This window comes from Bombina bombina, chromosome 4, assembly GCF_027579735.1.
Source record: "Bombina bombina isolate aBomBom1 chromosome 4, aBomBom1.pri, whole genome shotgun sequence".
Lineage (NCBI taxonomy): Eukaryota > Metazoa > Chordata > Amphibia > Anura > Bombinatoridae > Bombina > Bombina bombina.
The window spans coordinates 1161178247-1161197879 of NC_069502.1; positions in this window are offsets into that span (position 1 = coordinate 1161178247).

Below are 19633 nucleotides of genomic sequence, written 5' to 3' on the forward strand. Positions count from 1 at the left end.
TAAAATGACTTTTTACTTAAAGGGACACTGAACCCAATTTTTTTCATTCATGATTCAGATAGAGCATTACATTTTAAGCAACTTTCTAATTTACTCCTATTATCAAATTTTCTTTGTTCTCTTGCTATCTTTATTTTAAAATCAGGAATGTAAATCTTAACAGCCAGTCCATTTTAGGTTCAGCACCATGGATAACGCTCGCTTATTGGAGGATTACATTTACCCACCAATAAGCAAGCATAACCCAGGTTCTCAACGGCTCCTATGCATCACGTTCCTGCTTTTTAAATAAAGATAGCAAGAGAATGAAGAAAAATTGATAATAGGAGTAAACTAGAAAGTTGCTTAAAATTGCATGCTCAATCTTAGTGTTTTTCAACCAGTGTTTTTGCTTGTTTTTTATTCTGTGACATTTTTTTATTTTAAGTGAGATGATGACTGATGGTAACTGGAGAGGAAGAGGGAGGTGCTCCACATATAATCTTGTGCTCCACAGATAACACTTTTCCCAATGCGTGTGGGGGGGGGGGGGCGACTTTTCCAAGTGCGGGGGTGTCCCTCTTTCAAATTTTGAAATATTGGGAGGTATGTGAGAGGCTCATCAGGCATCATTTACAACCATGACATATTGACATTCCTTCACAGACAATCATTATGATTGTTTGTGAATGAATGTCAATATGTCATGTAATGTATAGTTTGTAGAAGGCATGGTATGACAGCACAGTACAGTGTGTGTGTGTATATATATATATATATATATATATATATATATATATATATATATATATATATATATATATATATATATATACTGTATTAGGCTACAATGTGTGATTTTGTAAAATTTTGGGATGGTGGTGTGCCGCAGGATTTTTTAATGTAAAAAAGTGTGCCACGGCAACAAAAAAGGTTGAAAATCACTGCGCTATCTGAATCATGAAAGAATTTTTTTTTGGGTTTAGTGTCCCTTTAAATTTTGTGATCATTTTTTTTTAATGTATGAAGTATTTCCCACTGCCCCTTCCATTTCCTTTTTTGCAGTGTAATGACGTATAGAGCAGGGGTCGCCAACCTTTCAGGCCTCAGGGACCACTAAACTCACAATTTTGAATCCCGTGGACCACTAACATGATTTTTTTTAAAAAGGTAAAAAAATCTATAATGTGTATGTGTTTTTATATATATATATATATAAATATATATATACACACACACACATACACACACACATACTGTACATAACTAGTATAACCATAGCTAAGTTTACATTATGTATATATCTACACATTTTTAAGAATTATCTTTTGGAATTAACTAACTGAATGACAGAACTGAGAGAATACTTCCAAATGACAGATGAAGGGTGAGTGCCAACTTTTGAGCTGGAAACAGAGAGGCAGAAAGTGGGGAAAAAAGAATTATGTTTAAAAGGACCACAAGACTTCCAAGTTACTTCCCCAGTTAGGAATTATACAACACTACTTATGATCATGGACAGACATTGGAGTCATAAAGTAAGTTTATATCAGAAAACTCTCAATATGGATGTGAGCTAACCACGACTGATGTTACTGGCAATTACTATAATACTGGTGGGATATGGCTGATCTGCTGGATGGCAGTTATTGGCATTCAGGTGGAATGGCTTTGTGCGCAGGAAAATTATTAGAATGAAAATTAATTCATATTTAATAAAATTAAGAAAGACGATAGAGAGGAGGAAGACAAACAGTGATGTAAGTCCACCTGAAGGAATTAGGAAAACTACTACAAAGAGACAGGTAAAGGGAAGAAAATAAATAAAATACAAGAGAGAATTTTTTTTTTAAGATTTTCTTTTTTTATATACTTTAATTCCAGCCAAGACTATACCAACCTCTGCTGGCTTTAGAATGAAATCATCTTCCTCTGAGCAGCTCACCGGGCTGGAGGAGTTAAAAATACAATCTAGTAACGCAAGTTGTGCAGTACTACGCAACGTGCGTAGGGAGATTGTAATTTAACTCCTCTGTTGGTTTTCACTGATGTCCAGCCAGGCACTGTAGGGAGTTGCGGCACGACCAGGGTGACACCATCAGAGGAAATTTATTCTTGCTTGATGGTGTCAAGGACCACCAACATCTTCTCGTGGACCACCAGTGGTCCATGGACCACTGGTTGGCGACCGCTGGTATAGAGCATTTCCACCCACTATATACGTAGTAGGTAATGAGGTTCAATATTTACTTGTTGAGAAGGAAGTAACAATGCAAGACAAGTGTACAGCTAATTGGTTGGTTGGGTAAATAGCATCTGGCAGTTAGCCATGCCCAGACATTGCAAGCATCAAGCCATATGGCAACGAATCTCATTGGGTAACACAGAAGAAGAATAAAACAGATAACAGTCAAGGGGGGGCAGAAGGGTAAATAGTACCCATGTAAGAAAAAAAACCTATATATTATAATAGTTAAAGGCATTTTAGAAAACTAAAAAAATAATAATAACTATTTTACTTTTAAAAATACCAACAAGATCAGAATTGAAAAGAACATAGGAATGTAAATATGTATGTATATTAAATATAAAATATTAAAAAATAATAATAATTATTAAAAAACTATCATACATACTATTATTCTAAATAATCCATATATATACAGTATGTGTAATAATTTTAATAATTTTGATTAATATTTTAGATTTAATATTTCAAGAACGTGAATTGAAGTTAGCAATTCTTCATATGCGCTTACCCGCAAACGCATTTAATTTCAACTTGTAATACATGCACTATTTCCGACACATGCAAAAAGCATAAAAAAGCCAATATTGCTCATGCACAAATGATAGCGCTCTCCTCCTAATTGTAGCCCATAGTGAGAACCAGTAAATGCATAGACACACCAAGGGCAATGATATGTTTGACAAAAAAGAGAGAAACAGTTCCAGAGAAGTGTTTGCGTTGGCAAAACAGAGCACAGGACACTGAAAAGCACCAATAATGGGCCAGTTTATGAGTGGCAGGTTAACAGTTCTGCGCGAGCGATAAGGGGTTTATTGCGGTCGTTTGCACACGATCGCTTGAGCGCAATTGATGTTAAAGGGATAGTCTAGTTGGAATTAAACTTATATGATTCAGATAGAGCATGCAATTTTATGCAACTTTCTAATTTACTCCTATTATTATTTTTTCTTCATTCTCTTTATTTGAAAAAGCAAGAAAACGTAGGTGCCGGACCATTTTTGGTTCAGTACCTGGGTAGCGCTTGCTAATTGGTGTAGCCACCAATCAGCAAGCACTACCCAGGGTGCTAAACCAAAAATGGGCCGGCTCTTAAGCTTACATTCTAACTTTTTCAAATAAAGATACCAAGAGAATGAAGAAAAAATAATAATAGGAGTAAATTAGAAAGTTGCTTAACATTGCATGCTCTATCTGAATGAAGAAAAAATAATAATAGGAGTAAATTAGAAAGTTGCTTAACATTGCATGCTCTATCTGAAACATGAAAGAAAAAATTTAGGGGCGCGATCCGATAAAGATCGTAGTTTGCGGTGCAAGCGAGGGAACCCCCGCTGCCCGTAGTTTCAGCTCGCAACTCGAGCTATCCCCTACCCCGCCGCCATCTACCTTACCTACCCCCAAAGTGAGCCCCTTACACCGCCGCCATTTACCTTACCTACCCCGTAAATTGAGCTCCTACCCCGCCGACATCTATTTTAAAAATATTTACCCCTAATTGAATCCCCCTACACCGCCGCAACCTATATTAAACACATTAACCCCTAATCTAATCCCCCTACACCGCCGCCAGCTATATTAACTATATTAACCCTAATATAATTAGGGTTAATATAGTTAATATAGTTATATTATATATATTAACTATATTAACCCTAATTATATTAGGGTTAATATAGTTACTATAGTTATTATATTATATATATTAACTATATTAACCCTAATTATATTAGGGTTAATATAGTTAATATCGTTATTATTATATTAAGTATAATAACCCTATCTAAGTCTAACATCCCTAACTAAATTCTTATTAAAATAAATCTAATTAATATTAATATTATTAATTAAAATATTCCTATTTAAATCTAAATACTTACCTATAAAATAAACCCTAAGATAGCTACAATGTAATTAATAATTACATTGTAGCTATTTTAGGGTTTATATTTATTTTACAGGTAACTTGGTATTTATTTTAACTAGGTACAATAGCTATTAAATAGTTAATAACTATTTAATAGCTACCTAGTTAAAATAATTACCAATTTACCTGTAAAATAAATCCTAACCTAAGTCACAAATACACCTACACTATCAATAAATTAAATAAACTACAAATATCTAAACTAAAATACAATTAAATAAACTAAACTAAATTACAAAAAAAACAAACACTAAATTACAAAAAATAAAAAAAGATTACAAGATTTTTAAGCTAATTACACCTATTCTAAGCCCCCTAATAAAATAATAAAGCCCCCCAAAATAAAAAAATTTCCCTACCCTATTCTAAATTAAAAAAGTTAACAGCACTTTTACCTTACCAGCCCTTAAAAGGGCCTTTTGCGGGGCATGCCCCAAAGAAAACAGCTCTTTTGCCTGTAAAAAAAAACACAATACCACCCCCCAACATTACAACCCACCACCCACATACCCCTATTCTAAACCCACCCAAACCCCCCTTAAAAAAACCTAACACTACCCCCCTGAAGATCTCCCTACCTTGTATTCACCCAGCCAGGCAGAACTCTTCATCCGATCCAGGCGATGTCTTCAATCAAGCGGCAGAGAAGTCTTCTTCCATCCGGCGAAGTCTTCAATCAAGCGGCAAAGAAGTCTTCTTCCATTCGGGCGATGTCTTCAAGCAAGCGGCAGAGAAGTCTTCTTCCATCCGGCGATGTCTTCAAGCAAAGCGGCATCTTCTTTCTTCGCTCCTCCACCGCGGAGCATCCATCCGGCACGACGACTGAATGAGGAATGAGGTACCTTTAAATGATGTCATCCAAGATGGCGTCCGTCGAATTCCGATTGGCTGATAGGATTCTATCAGCCAATCGGAATTAAGGTAGAAAAATCTGATTGGCTGATTGAATCTGCCAATCAGATTCAAGTTCAATCTGATTGGCTGGTTGGCTGAGCGGTGTAAGGGGCTCACTTTAGGGGGTAGGTAAGGTAGATGGCAGCGGTGTAAGGGGCTCACATTAGGGGGTATGTAATGTAGCTGGCGACGGCGTAGGGGGATAACATTAGGGGGTTATACTTTTATTGTAGGTGGCGGCAGGGTCCGGGAGCGGCAGTTTAGGGGTTAAACACTTTATTAGGGATGCGGCGGGGGATCGCGGTTGACAGGTAGATAGACATTGCGCATGCGTTAAGTGTTAGGTTTTATTTAGCAGGTAGTTTAGGGAGTTACGGGGCTCCAATAGACAACGTAAGGCTTACTACGGCTGCATTTTGTGGCGAGGTGAAAATGGAGTAAGGTTTCTCCATTTTCGCCACGTAAGTCCTTACGCGCGGGTTTGGTATACCTGCCTATGGCCCAAAAAACTACGGGCGAAGGCAGAAATATACGAGCGTAACTTCTAGGTTATGCCGTATATAAGATACCAAACCAGCGCAAAATTTGGCGTTGCCGGCTTTTGCTGGTGGCGCTGCATATCGGATCGGGCCCTTGATTTCATATCCCTTTAATGTGAGCCAGGTAAGCGTGCAAGCGAAAGCAGTTTATTTTCAACTCATAACCAGACGCACAAAAAGCTTACTTCTAGCACAGTTAACGTTCAAGTGGGAGCGTTAAAGAGCACTCCACTTGCAATCTAGCCCAATGGGGACAGGCAGGGCAGAAGTGCAAAGAAAATTAGCGAAACATGGAGAAAATACTACAAGTAATAGCAAAAAAAAAAATTATTGGAGGATTAAGGAAAATAAGCACATCAAGCTAGACATAATAAAAGACAACACAAATAAAAAATAATAATATAAATAACAATATGTTAGCAATAAAAACAGTTATTCCCCCTGATGTTACTGAGCAGCAAAAGAGAGAGTTTATGGTCTCTTTGGACAGCAAATGGTCACAAGGAGACAGCTGATTGGCTTAATTCCTCTGCTTCCCTCAGGTGTGTAATATTATTGGCTACTTTATGTTTAGCTTTATACTGCTGTTATTGTGTTTTCTATTAACTTAGCTGTGATATTATTCTTCCTTTCTGAGCAGTAAAAAGGAGAGACCAGGAAAATATAAGTCTCTGTTCTTGTAATACAATCAGCTACCAAGTATTGTAGTTTCTTGGCTGGTAAGAGGTGACCTTACTGCAAATCAAGAATAAAAATATTCCAATACATTTATATTTTTTTAGAGGCACAAATTTGTAGATGATGAATACTTTCTATGTGATCATCACAAACCTACACACTTCTTGCTAATTTAAATCTATCCAAGGGGAGGATTACCCAGGAAATTAACCCAATTTCTAATGGCAGTGAATAGGATGGAGCCAATGTTGTTGGCTGTAGATACAAACCAAACACTTCACTATAAAGATCAGTATATAACCTATTTTATTCACTGCAACAGTCTGGAGCGTATGCTGTCAGCATTCAGCGATGTCTGGCAGACATGATATTCTACATTGTATCATGTCCGCCAGACATTGGTAGATTGGCCCCAATGTCTCTCCTTTAATGTGTTCCCAATGATCTATTTTGCCTGCTGGGGTTTATTATTTATTGATTTATTTAATAATTTTTGTTGTTTTGGTACAAATGGCTCCTTTAACTTTACTTTTTCATTTGAAACATCTAATTTTGTCTGTTGTACCGATACCCATAATCAAAATTTTAGTAACTTAAGTATGGGTTTTAGAAAAACTAGAAGGGCGAGATGAAATCATAATCCCAGTGATCATGATCCTAATGCTCATTTTCCTTTATCTATTGGTATTTGAGTTGACAGTGATAATTAAGATTAGGAATATGTTTTTATAAATAATTAGACAGATAAGCCAATGAGATTTGCTCAATTTACAAGCTTAGTCCATTGCATTGGGTTGTGGTTACAATCAGCAGAAGCACCTATTTCATATACAAACATAAACCTAAAGGGATAATATCTCAAACATTTTAAACTCTGCAGCTGGTATAACAAGTCATTTTTACAGTACATTTCCCTTTAAGGGGTTAACGAAACAGACAAAATCGTTTCTGAAGTTGTTGCGGTTTTACCCGCTTTGCAATAGGTTCTTGTTGCATGTGTGAAATTGAATGAATTGGGTATTTAGCACAACTAGAGATGAATAGATCACAAACAGTAACTATAACATCATACACTGGGCTATGAGGCAGTGGATACAAAAATACATCTTCCAATTGATTCACAATTTATAATTCATATCAATAACGAAAGCTACAAATCAGAGGTACAAACATATTTTAGAGACACAAATCTAATTGCACAAATAAAATTGCTGTATTTTTATTTCACGTGTAAACAAATTGCCAAAACCAAGCTAGCACCATTCATTACTGAGAGCAAATAACAGTCCTGTAAACCCTTGTAATCCAATGGTTATATTAAGAATCAATATATAACTGATGTAAGGTGTTCTGGCTGCATTTATAAATCAGAGCAAATAACAGCACAAGAGAACTGTCTGTGATTTATTTTGTTTATCTTAGTACTTATATAATGTTGTTATCGACATGCAAACCATTTATTATAAAACCACAATAAAATAACCTCAACGTGCAACAATACAGAGAAACAGATGCTTTTTTATTTTGGAAACTGGACAGAAATGTTGTAGTAAGAAAAAAAAATGCTCTGAGAAAAGAATATATTATAATTCTTCCTCTTTTATACTTTTGTTAGTCTTTCAGAGATAAAATCTTTGCAGGAAATTATAAATAAAAAGTTAACCAACAAGCACAAAAGAGAGTGAGGTTTACTAATGAAAGTGGTTGAGCCCATATGATTAGGATTGCCACCTTTAGTTAAGGCCAAACATGAAGACTCACGTTTACACTCTCACACACACAAATACACTCCCGCTCTCACACACACTCTCTCACATACTAACATACACATTCTCTCTCACACACACACTCTCTCACATACACACACATTCTCTCTCTCACACACACTCTCTCACATATTAACACAAACATTCTTTCTCACTCACACACTCTCTCACATACTAAAACACACATTCTTTCTCACACACACACTCTCTCACATACTAACACACATTCTTTCTCACACACACACACACTCTATTACATACTAACACAAATTCTCACACGCACACACTCTCTCACATACTAAAACACACATTCTTTCTCACACACACACTCTCTCACATACTAACACACACATTCTTTCTCACACACACACTCTCTCACATACTAACACACACATTCTTTCTCGCACACACACTCTCTCACATACTAACACACACATTCTCTCACACACACACTCTCTCACATACTAACATACACATTCTTTCTCACACACACACTCTCTCACATACTAACACACACATTCTCTCACACACACACACTCTCACATACTAACACTCACACACATTCTCTCTCTCACACACATTCTGTCTCACACACACACTCTCTCACATACTAACACACACACATTATTTCTCACACACACACTCACACACATTCTCTCTCACACACACACTCACACACATTCTCTCTCACACACATACTCTCTCACATACTAACACACACATTATTTCTCACACACACACTCTCTCACATACTAACACACACATATTCTCTCTCACACACACACTCACATACTAACACACACACTCACACACATTCTCTCTCACACACTCTCTCACATACTAACACACACATTCTTTCTGACACACACACACTCTCTCACATACTAATACACACATTCTTTCTCACACACACACACACTCTCTCACATACTAATACACACATTCTTTCTCACACACACACACTCTCTCGCATACTAACACACACATTCTCTCTCTCACACACACTCTCTCACATACTAACTCACACATTCTTTCTCACACACACACTCTCTCACATACTAACACACACATTCTTTCTCACACAAACACACGCTCTCACATACTAACACACACATTCTTTCTCACACAAACACACGCTCTCACATACTAACACACACATTCTTTCTCACACACACACATTCTCTAACATACTAACACACACTCTCTCTCACATACTAGCACACACATTCTTTATCACACACACTCTCTCACATACTAACACACACATTCTTTCTCACACACTCTCTCACATACTAACACACAAACACACACAGCCACTCTTTCACACACATACACACACACAGACACTGACAAACACAAAGACACACACTCTCTCACACACAAAGACACTTTCACACACACACACACACACACACACACACACACACTGACAAGCTCAAAGACACACACTCTCTCACACACAAAGATAATTACACACACAGACACACTCAAACACAACCCACTACCACACTCAGACACGCTCACACACACATAACACACTCCTACACACCTTTGTGGCTGCGTCTCTTTGGGGAATACGCACACATCTTTGCAAAGTCAGGAATTGTTAGCAGCTTGTGTCTACAAGATATTGCAAAGAGCAGGAACAATGATGACGAGGATGTAAGTATCACTACCTAACTGACTTATCTCTACGACAACCATTTGTTTCTCACTGAGTCTGACTGGTGGTGATTTCTGTTTCCGGTTCCTCCTCTTTCCTGACCATGGGCGCACGGAGGCTGTGCTAAGTAGCATCACGGGTGGGGGGTGGTCGCATGCCGCAGCTAAGCATCATGTAGGAGCTATCACTCCATAAGAAGAACAATACTAGTACAGTACTATTAGGCCACACATATTTGCAACATATTTTTCACCAAACCTGAACATTTGCATGTCTGGGCCTGACTCAGCTTCAAACCTGGACACACAGATGGAAACCTGGACTGTTGGGGTTATTCCTGGACAGGAGGCAACCCTACATATGACCATCAATAAAATTACTTTTATTTGAAAAGCTACATTAATACAAAGATACATTAATAAGCAAGTGGTTAATCACAAAATATGGCTGTTCTTGAGACAACATTTGTCCCGATTTGCAGAATTTCCAATATCCGCCCCTCATAGACCACCCAAACATGCCCACGGACCACCCAGATATACCCATGATCATGCCTACTACCCTCCCATGACCCTTCCCCACATGCCATGGCCCTACCCATATAATGGCAATGTCCCTCATCCTTCTAAATCCCTAATAGCCACAAATGTTGGGAGGCATTATGTGTAAATTGGAGGAGTCACAATGGAGAGGGGATCACCAAAAGAAAGGTTACTGATAGGTGACATATTGCGGGTTAGATTTAGTGGGTAGTAAATAAATAAATACAAATATGAATAAAATAAACATACATTTCTGTATCATGAATTCAAAATTAAAGATCTTATTGGTTTCAACTCTCTGACTGAGAGGTACTTTATATGGACAGTAAAGTCAAAATTAAACTTAAATGATTCTGATAGAACTTTCCAATTATTACAATTACATCTATTATCCAAGTATCCTTTGTTGAAGAGTATACCTAGGTAAGCTCAGCAGCATCAGTGCACTATTGGGATCTAACAAATGATTGGTGACTATGGACATATGTCTTTTGTTATTGGCTCACCAGATTTGTTCAGCTAGGTTCCAGTAGTGGTGCTCATGAGCCAATTTTAACAAAGGATAAGAAGAGAACTAAGAAAATGTGGTAATAGAAGTAAATTGAAATTGTTTAAAATAAAATGCCAATGCCAATAATTTAGTCTTATAGGTTAAAAGCAGTATCAAGACAAACCTATTCCAATGTTCATCAGTGGACATGTATTGGAACAGGCCACATATTTGATGCTTAACCAATAGCAAAATCCTTACTTAAAGGGATAGAAAGGTCAAAATTGAAATTTATATGTGTGCATTTCCATTTTAAATAGAATATTTTTTTGTAATTTGCAAAAAGGCTTCTAGTAATAGTTTCAGTGGCATACACATATATGCTGTGAGTGACCCTTGCACCAGTATTCAAACACCACACCGTGACCTTCTCAGAGTAAACAGTGGCTTATATGACACAAATTAAGCCATCACTGACACAATACACACCACCACTAACTCTCTGAGCAGGCATAGGCCCATATTTATCAAGGTCTGTCGAACCTGAGGGCACAGCACTCATTTTTGTTTCTAAAATCCAAGTTATCTTCTAAAACGACACACTTTATTAAATTCTTGTTAAACAGGAAACATGCAGACACATTGCAGAGCAGACTGTATTAATCCCATATTACGCGTTTTGCTCATACTTCCTTAATCATAGACATATACCATTGATCGTCAGCACATTTATATAGCATATAAAGCCAGCACTCGCTGGCTGTTATTGTCTGCTTAATGTTAATCCTTGTAATGCTAGGTAATCAATGGAAAATAAATTCAATCCTAACAGCATTGGGCATGCCAAAATGTAGTATTTTAAATCAACAGATTAATTCAACTTCTTTTTCTTTAAGTTATCTCCTCTTCAATATTCTTAAAGGGACATGAAACACAAATTTTATTTCATGATTCAGATAAAGGATACAAATAAATCCCTTCACTACCGTGAATTTCAGAGAACTTGCCCAAAATACCGGAGCATTTTTAGCATTTTTGCTATCACTCCATTTAAACAGAGATAGAGGCTTATTTTTTTATTTACCTGTCAAAACTATATATTTATTTTAAGTAGTCAACCCAAGGTATTGATCTAGGCCCATAATAGTATATTTCATGCCACCATTTTACAGCCAATCATTAACTTTTTCACAAACTTTTGGCTAGATTACGAGTTATGCGTTACACTTAAAAATCAGAGTCTTGCAGGTACAGGTGTACCGCTCAATTTTTTGTCCAGACTTGCAAATACCGCAAATCCACTTACGTAAATTGCGTATACTCTTTTTTCAATGGGACTTGCATAGCGTCGGTATTACGAGTCTGACAAAAAGTGAGCGGTACACCCTCTCCTGAGTTTTACACTACAATGCCGTAGCATAAAACTCTTAACTAAAGTGCTAAAAAATACACTAACACCCATAAACTACTTATTAACCCCTAAACCGAGCCCCCCCCCCCCACATTGCAAACATTAAAATAAAATTTTTAACCCCTAATCTGCTAAAACGGACATCGCCGCCACTATAATAAATATATGAACCCCTAAACCGCCACACCCCCACCTCGCAAACATTAGTTAAATATTATTAACCCCTAATCTGCCATCCGTAACATCGACGCCACCTACCTACATTTATTAACCCCTAATCTGCCGCCCCCAACGTTGCCGCCACTATATTAAAGCTATTAACCCATAAACCTAAGTCTAACCCTAACCCTAACACCCCCTAACTTAAATATAATTAAAATAAATATAAATAAAATTACTATAATTAACTAAATTATTCTTATTTAAAATAAATACTTACCTATAAAATAAACCCTAAGCTAGCTACAATATAACTAATAGTTACATTGTAGCTATCTTAGGGTTTATTTTTATTTTACAGGCAAGTTTGTATTTATTTTAACTAGGTACAATAGTTATTAAATAGTTATTAACTATTTAATAACTACCTAGTTAAAATAAATACAAAAGTACCTGTAAAATAAAACCTAACCTAAGTTACAATTACACCTACACTACACTACCTACCTACACTACAATTAAATTATTTCCCTAAATTAAATACAATTAAATAAAATTATCTAAAGTACAAAAACAAACAAACACTACATTACAGAAAATAATAAACAAATTACAAGATTTTAAAACTAATTACACCTAATCTAATCCCCCTAACAAAATAAAAAAGCCCCCCCAAAATAAAAAAAAGCCCTACCCTACACTAAATTACAAATAGCACTTAAAAGGGCCTTTTGCGGGGCATTGCCCATAAGTAATCAGCTCTTTTACCTGTAAAAAAAAAGTACAAATCCTCCCCAACATTAAAACCCACTACCCACACAACCAACCCTACTCTAAAACCCACCCAATACCCCCTTAAAAAAACCTAACACTAACCCCTTGAAGATCACCTTACCGGGAGAAGTCTTCATCCAACCGGGCCCAAGTCCTCAACAAATCCGGCAGAAGTGGTTCTCCAGACGGGCAGAAGTCTTCATCCAGACGGCATCTTCTATCTTCATCCATCCGGCGCGGAGCGGCTCCATCTTCAAGACATCCGACGCGGAGCATTCTCTTCTGACGACGGCTAAGACTGATGATCGTCAAAGACAGTGCACACATTGCTACCATCTGCAACGATCTGGCATCTGCCCTCATATGGAAATGGAACTGAAGCACCAAACCATTTGGAAGACAGATGCTTGCAGCTCAGGCAGAGGAGATTCCTGTAGCTGTGACATGTGTGTGTATATATGTATATTTATTTATATGTGTATATATGTATTTCATTCATTTGTTAATTATGCAAATCTACTGTATTTACTTGTCCTTTAACTTGTGAGAAAAGGTCAATGTGTGGGGCCGATTTAACAAGCCCCTTATTCAGCCTAATACATCTGTTTCCACGCGAGTCTTAACACTGCTGCTCTTTAACTCGTCCGCCACCTCTGAGGCGGGGGACAGCAATCAGCTTGATCGGGTTGCTTGACACCCCCTGCTGAATCTGCAGGGGGCGGCATTGAACAAGCATTTCTAGTGAAATGCTTGTGCAAAGATAAATGCAGACAGCGAATGCTGTCGGCATTTATCGATGTGCGGCGGACATGATCGCAACAGTGGATTATATTATGTCCGTCCGCACATTAATAAAGTCGGCCCCTTAGTCTCTTTTCTTTGACCAAGTATCTAACTAGTAAGACTTCATAAAATGACAGCAACCTATTTTTGGAGTCTACTTTAAAAAAGCCTATAAATTGTTTAGTAAAAAATGTATAATGTGTGAACAGTAATTTATTTTACATTTTTTTATTATTTATTGATTTTCACTTCTATATATTTTTTATTGATTTTTTTTAATCACTTTTTATTGTGTCCAGATTTTAGATTAAACAATGTTCCCCTAATAAAAGGTGTTTTTTTTTACCACTGAAAATACATATTATGTATTCTTATTTTTCAGTACAACGTTCTCAACTCAACAATTACCTTGTAGCCTAGTAAATACTAAAGCCTTATTTATTGACAGACAGCTTTATTAAAACCAGTGACAGAAACATGTCCAGATCTATGATGAATGGCTTGATGCTTTTCCTTTCTATAGTTGTATTTTCCTATATCTGCCCAGGTAAGCTGACACATTTTAACTTGGGGCATTAAATGATCATTCAAGTGGAAACACTGACATATGCCTTTTTCAAAATAGAGAACAGCAGGATTTTCAAGAGCCCTTCATGCAAGTGTATTGGTTTGGAAAAAAATGACAAGAGCAGGAATTGTTTTATACACAATATTTTATAGCTTAACTGCAGGGTGTTGCTTTCTATTATCAATTTATTTTAATTAAAATATTTAAAGTGTAAGCTTTAAATATTTTGCTATAAAAAATAAATGTCCACATTTTTTTTGTGTGTTTATGTCTGATTTTATACAATTTATATATATATATTATAACTATTATTTGTTTAATCATTGTTCTACTCCTTTACTAGATTTGTATTTGTATCTTATCACTTGTGATTATTTACCCTTATCTCTGTACCCAGCGCTACAGAATTTTGCGGTGCTATACAAATAAATTGTAATAATAATACTCACATAAATGCTTCCATTACAGTTAATCAGAATTCCTGTACAAAAATGTAAGTCCTCTTTCCGTAACATTTTAATTTATACACAAAACCATTGTATTGCAGATTATTTTTCTCTATAAAGGGCCAGATTACGAGTGGAGCACAAATTAAAGCTTCCACTTCAGCGTTGATTGCGCTAGAAGTAAGCTTTTTGCGCGTCAGGTTGCGCTTGTATTAAAAGTTGAAAGTAAACTGTTTTTGCTCTCGCAAAAAGCTGAAGTTAGAATATTGCGCGCAAATTCACGTATTCCTCCATAGAAGTCAATGGATAAAAAAAGTTGAAAAAAAACACCCTAGTCTCGCACAAACCCAATCGCATATTCTCATTTGCGCTAACCCAACATGAAAATTAATATTCTGCACATAACAGAATATGTTCTATTTATAAATACATATTTCTACATATATCTGATGGTATTTTGGTAATATATATATAGATAGATAGATATAGGAGTATCTATTTATAAATACAGTGGGGCAAAAAAGTATTTAGTCAGCCACCAATTGTACAAGTTCTCCCACTTAAGAAGATGAGAGAGGCCTGTAATTTTCTTCATAGGTATACCTCAACTATGAGAGACAAAATGTGGAAACAAATCCAGACAATCACATTGTCTGATTTGGAAAGAATTTATTTGCATATTATGGTGGAAAATAAGTATTTGGTCACCTACAAACAAGCAAGATTTCTGGCTTTCACAGACCTGTATATTCTTCTTTAAGAGGCTCCTCTGTCCTCCCCTCATTACCTGTATTAATGGCACCTGTTTGAACTTGTTATCAGTATAAAAGACACCTGTCCACAACCTCAAACAGTCACACTCCAAACTCCACTATGGTGAAGACCAAAGAGCTGTCGAAGGACACCAGAAACAAAATTGTAGACCTGCATCAGACTGGGAAGACTGAATCTGCAATAGGGAAGCAACTTGGTGTGAAGAAATCAACTGTGGGAGCAATAATTAGAAAATGGAAGACATACAAGACCACTGATAATCTCCCTTGATCTGGGGCTCCATGCAAGATCTCACCCCGTGGGGTCAAAATGATCACAAGAACGGTGAGCAAACATACCAGAACCACACGGGGGGACCTAGTGAATGACCTGCAGAGAGCTGGGACCAAAGTAACAAAGGCTACCATCAGTAACACACTACGCCACCAGGGACTCAGATCCTGCAGTGCCAGACGTGTCCCCCTGCTTAAGCCAGTACATGTCCGGGCCCATCTGAAGTATGCTAGAGAGCATTTGGATGATCCAGAAGCGGATTGAGTTAATGTCATATGGTCAGATGAAACCAAAGTAGAACTGTTTGGTAGAAACACAACTCGTCGTGTTTGGAGGAGAGAGAATGCTGAGTTGCAACCAAAGAACACCATACCTACTGTAAAGCATGGGGGTGGCAACATCATGCTTTGGGGCTGTTTCTCTGCAAAGGGAACAGGACGACTGATCTGTGTTCATGAAATAATGAATGAGGCCATGTATCGTGAGATTTTGAGTGCAAACCTCCTTCCATCAGCAAGGGCATTGAAGATGAAATGTGGCTGGGTCTTTCAGCATGACAATGATCCCAAACACACCACCCAGGCAATGAAGGAGTGGCTTCGTAAGAAGCATTTCAAGGTCCTGGAGTGGCCTAGCCAGTCTCCAGATCTCAACCCAAAAGAAAACCTTTGGAGGGAGTTAAAAGTCCATGTTGCCCAGCGACAGCCCCAAAACATCACTGCTCTAGAGGAGATTTGCATGCAGGAATAGGCCAACCTACCAGCAACAGTGTGTGACAACCTTGTGAAGATTTACAGAAAACGTTTGACCTCTGTCATTGCCAACAAAGGATATATAACAAAGTATTGAGATGAACTTTTGATATTGACCAAATACTTATTTTCCACCATAATTTGCAAATAAATTCTTTCCAAATCAGACAATGTGATTGTCTGGATTTGTTTCCACATTTTGTCTCTCATAGTTGAGGTATTCCTATGATGAAAATTACAGGCCTCTCTCATCTTCTTAAGTGGGAGAACTTGCACAATTGGTGGCTGACTAAATACTTTTTTGCCCCACTGTACATAGAACATATTCTACTATTTGCAGAACATTGAAATGTAAAATATTTACAGTAAATACAGACTATAACACTTGATTAAAAATGAATATTGCATAAATATGTTTTTTAAAGGTTTTCATCTACTTAACTGTAAAGGGCTCAAATGCACTTCTATATGTGTCTATATATGTGTACAAATGTATTTATGTGTTTATATGTGTATATATGTCTGTAAATACACACACTATATATATATATATATATATATATATATATATATATATATATATATATATATATATACACACACGTACACACATACATATCCATCTTTAGAGATATATACCTTTTTTCCCCCTAACACCTGAGACCTCATATCTTTGAGCTTTTATAACTTTTGTGTGCAATATTTTTTTTAAATAATTTTTATAGTGTTATTATGAATGTAACTATACTTTAAAATGTATTTTTTATGTGTTTTGTGCAAATTTTATGTTTTGCAAAACAGTTAACCAGAACTCTGTAGTCGCGGTAATCATTTAAATCGTGGTTGCGCTCAAGCGATCACATTTACTTTTAACTTGTAATATGAGTGGTAAGTCCAAAAAGCGCAAACCCTCGAGATAAACCCCTTATCGCTCGGGAGCAAATGTTTGCGCTCCGCTCGTAAACTAGCCCAAAGTAAGTTCAACCAATAAGCAGAATAGAAAAAATATTTAAAGGGATATGAAACACAATTTTTGTCCATCATTATTCAAATAGAGCATACAATTTTAAACAAATTTCTAATATATTTCTATTATCAATTTTTCTTTGTTCTCCTGGTATCCTTTGTTAAAAGCAAATAACTTTATTAAAATATAAACAATTTTATTTAAACATAATATCAATTTATATTTATTAAAATAGATTTTGAAAGAAGCTCATTCTCTGGGAAAATAAGTTATAAACCTATATTATATATAGTTCAATCAAAGTCTTTATCATCTATTCAAAATATCCCAATATTAAAAGAATGTTAGCCCACGCCATTCATTGAAATTATAGGGTATGCTAAAAAAAAAATGTTGTCCATGCTAACATTCTCTGGTAAATCTCTATTACCATTGTTTGCTATACTAAGGGCAGGGACAAGGGGCGCGATCCGATATAGATCGTAGTTTGCGGCGCAAGCGAGGGAACCCCTGTCTCCCGTAGTTTCAGCTTGCAACTCGAGCTATCCCATATACGGCGCCGTCAGATGCTAAAGTGCCATAAGTCGGATAAACCAGCAATGTCCAGAAATCTGCGTAAGTACAAATTTCTGGAGTCGCCAGTGACTTACGGCACTTTAGAAACTGCCGGCACCTACAAAACCTGACTAAGTTATAAAATCACCCGTACTGTCTAACACGCCTCCCAAACATAGCCCGACACGTATACCCCTCTATCGCTATCCCCCTCACTCTCCTAATAATAAAAAATGTATTAACCCCTAAACCGCCGCTCCCGGACCCTGCCGCACCTAATGAAGATATTAACCCCTAAACCGCCGCTCCCGGACCCCGCCGCCACCTACATTAACTACCCCCTAATGTGAGCCCCTTACACCGCTGCCAGCTATATTAAACTACCCCCTAATGTGAGCTCCTACCCCGCCACCAGCTATATTAAACTACCCCCTAATGTGAGCTCCTACCCCGCCGCCAGCTATATTAAACTACCCCCTAATGTGAGCTCCTACCCCGCCGCCAGCTATATTAAAATTATTAACCCCTAATCTAATCCCCATACCCCGCCGCCAGCTATATTAAATTAATTAACCCCTAATCTAATCCCCCTACCCCGCCGCCAGCTATATTAAATTAATTAACCCCTAATCTAATCCCCCTATACCGCTGCCACCTATATTAAATTAATTAACCCCTAAAATACTAAACTATCCCTACCACTAAACCTAAGTCTAACCCTACAAATAGCCCTGAAAAGGGCTTTTTGCGTGGCATTACCCCAAAGTAAACAGCTCTATTGCCATCCCTTAAAAGGGCTTTTTGTGAGGCTTTTTGATAAAGGCAGCTAACACTGCCGAAACGCGTAGATTTGCTTACTTCTGTTCTGGATACTAACTTTCAGTCATATGTTACAATTCACAGGTTCATTTGATCTCTATGATATATATAGAGAGAAGATATATGAATAATTCCTGTGTGTAACATTCCTGACGCTATTTATAGCCATTCTTATGCTAATCATTCCACCGGCACTCTAACAGGTTCATTTATATTTCCTTGAGCATACACTGAGATAGATGTATGAATAATCCCTGTGTGCCCGCTTGTTCTATTTTGCTCCCATCATAGCTATATCCGATTTACAACATCTTTGATATAACACAACGGATAACAACAAAGTGCTTAGGAGCTTTATTTGGAGTAAAGACGGACTTGAATAGGACGGATCAACACGTTATACTGTCTTGAACAGCTGAGATAAAAAATCTGCTACAAACTTTGGAGAAAACCATCGGACAATTGCAAGTATCGCTACTAACTGTTACATAATAACTACATACTGACGTAAGTGTATATCTTCAACTGGGACATTTTTTCAAATAATTACTGTGTCCAGTTTTGTTGCAACGATTGGAGGATTACCACTAGTCAGGTGACGTGACGTCACAGCTCACGGCTCATCA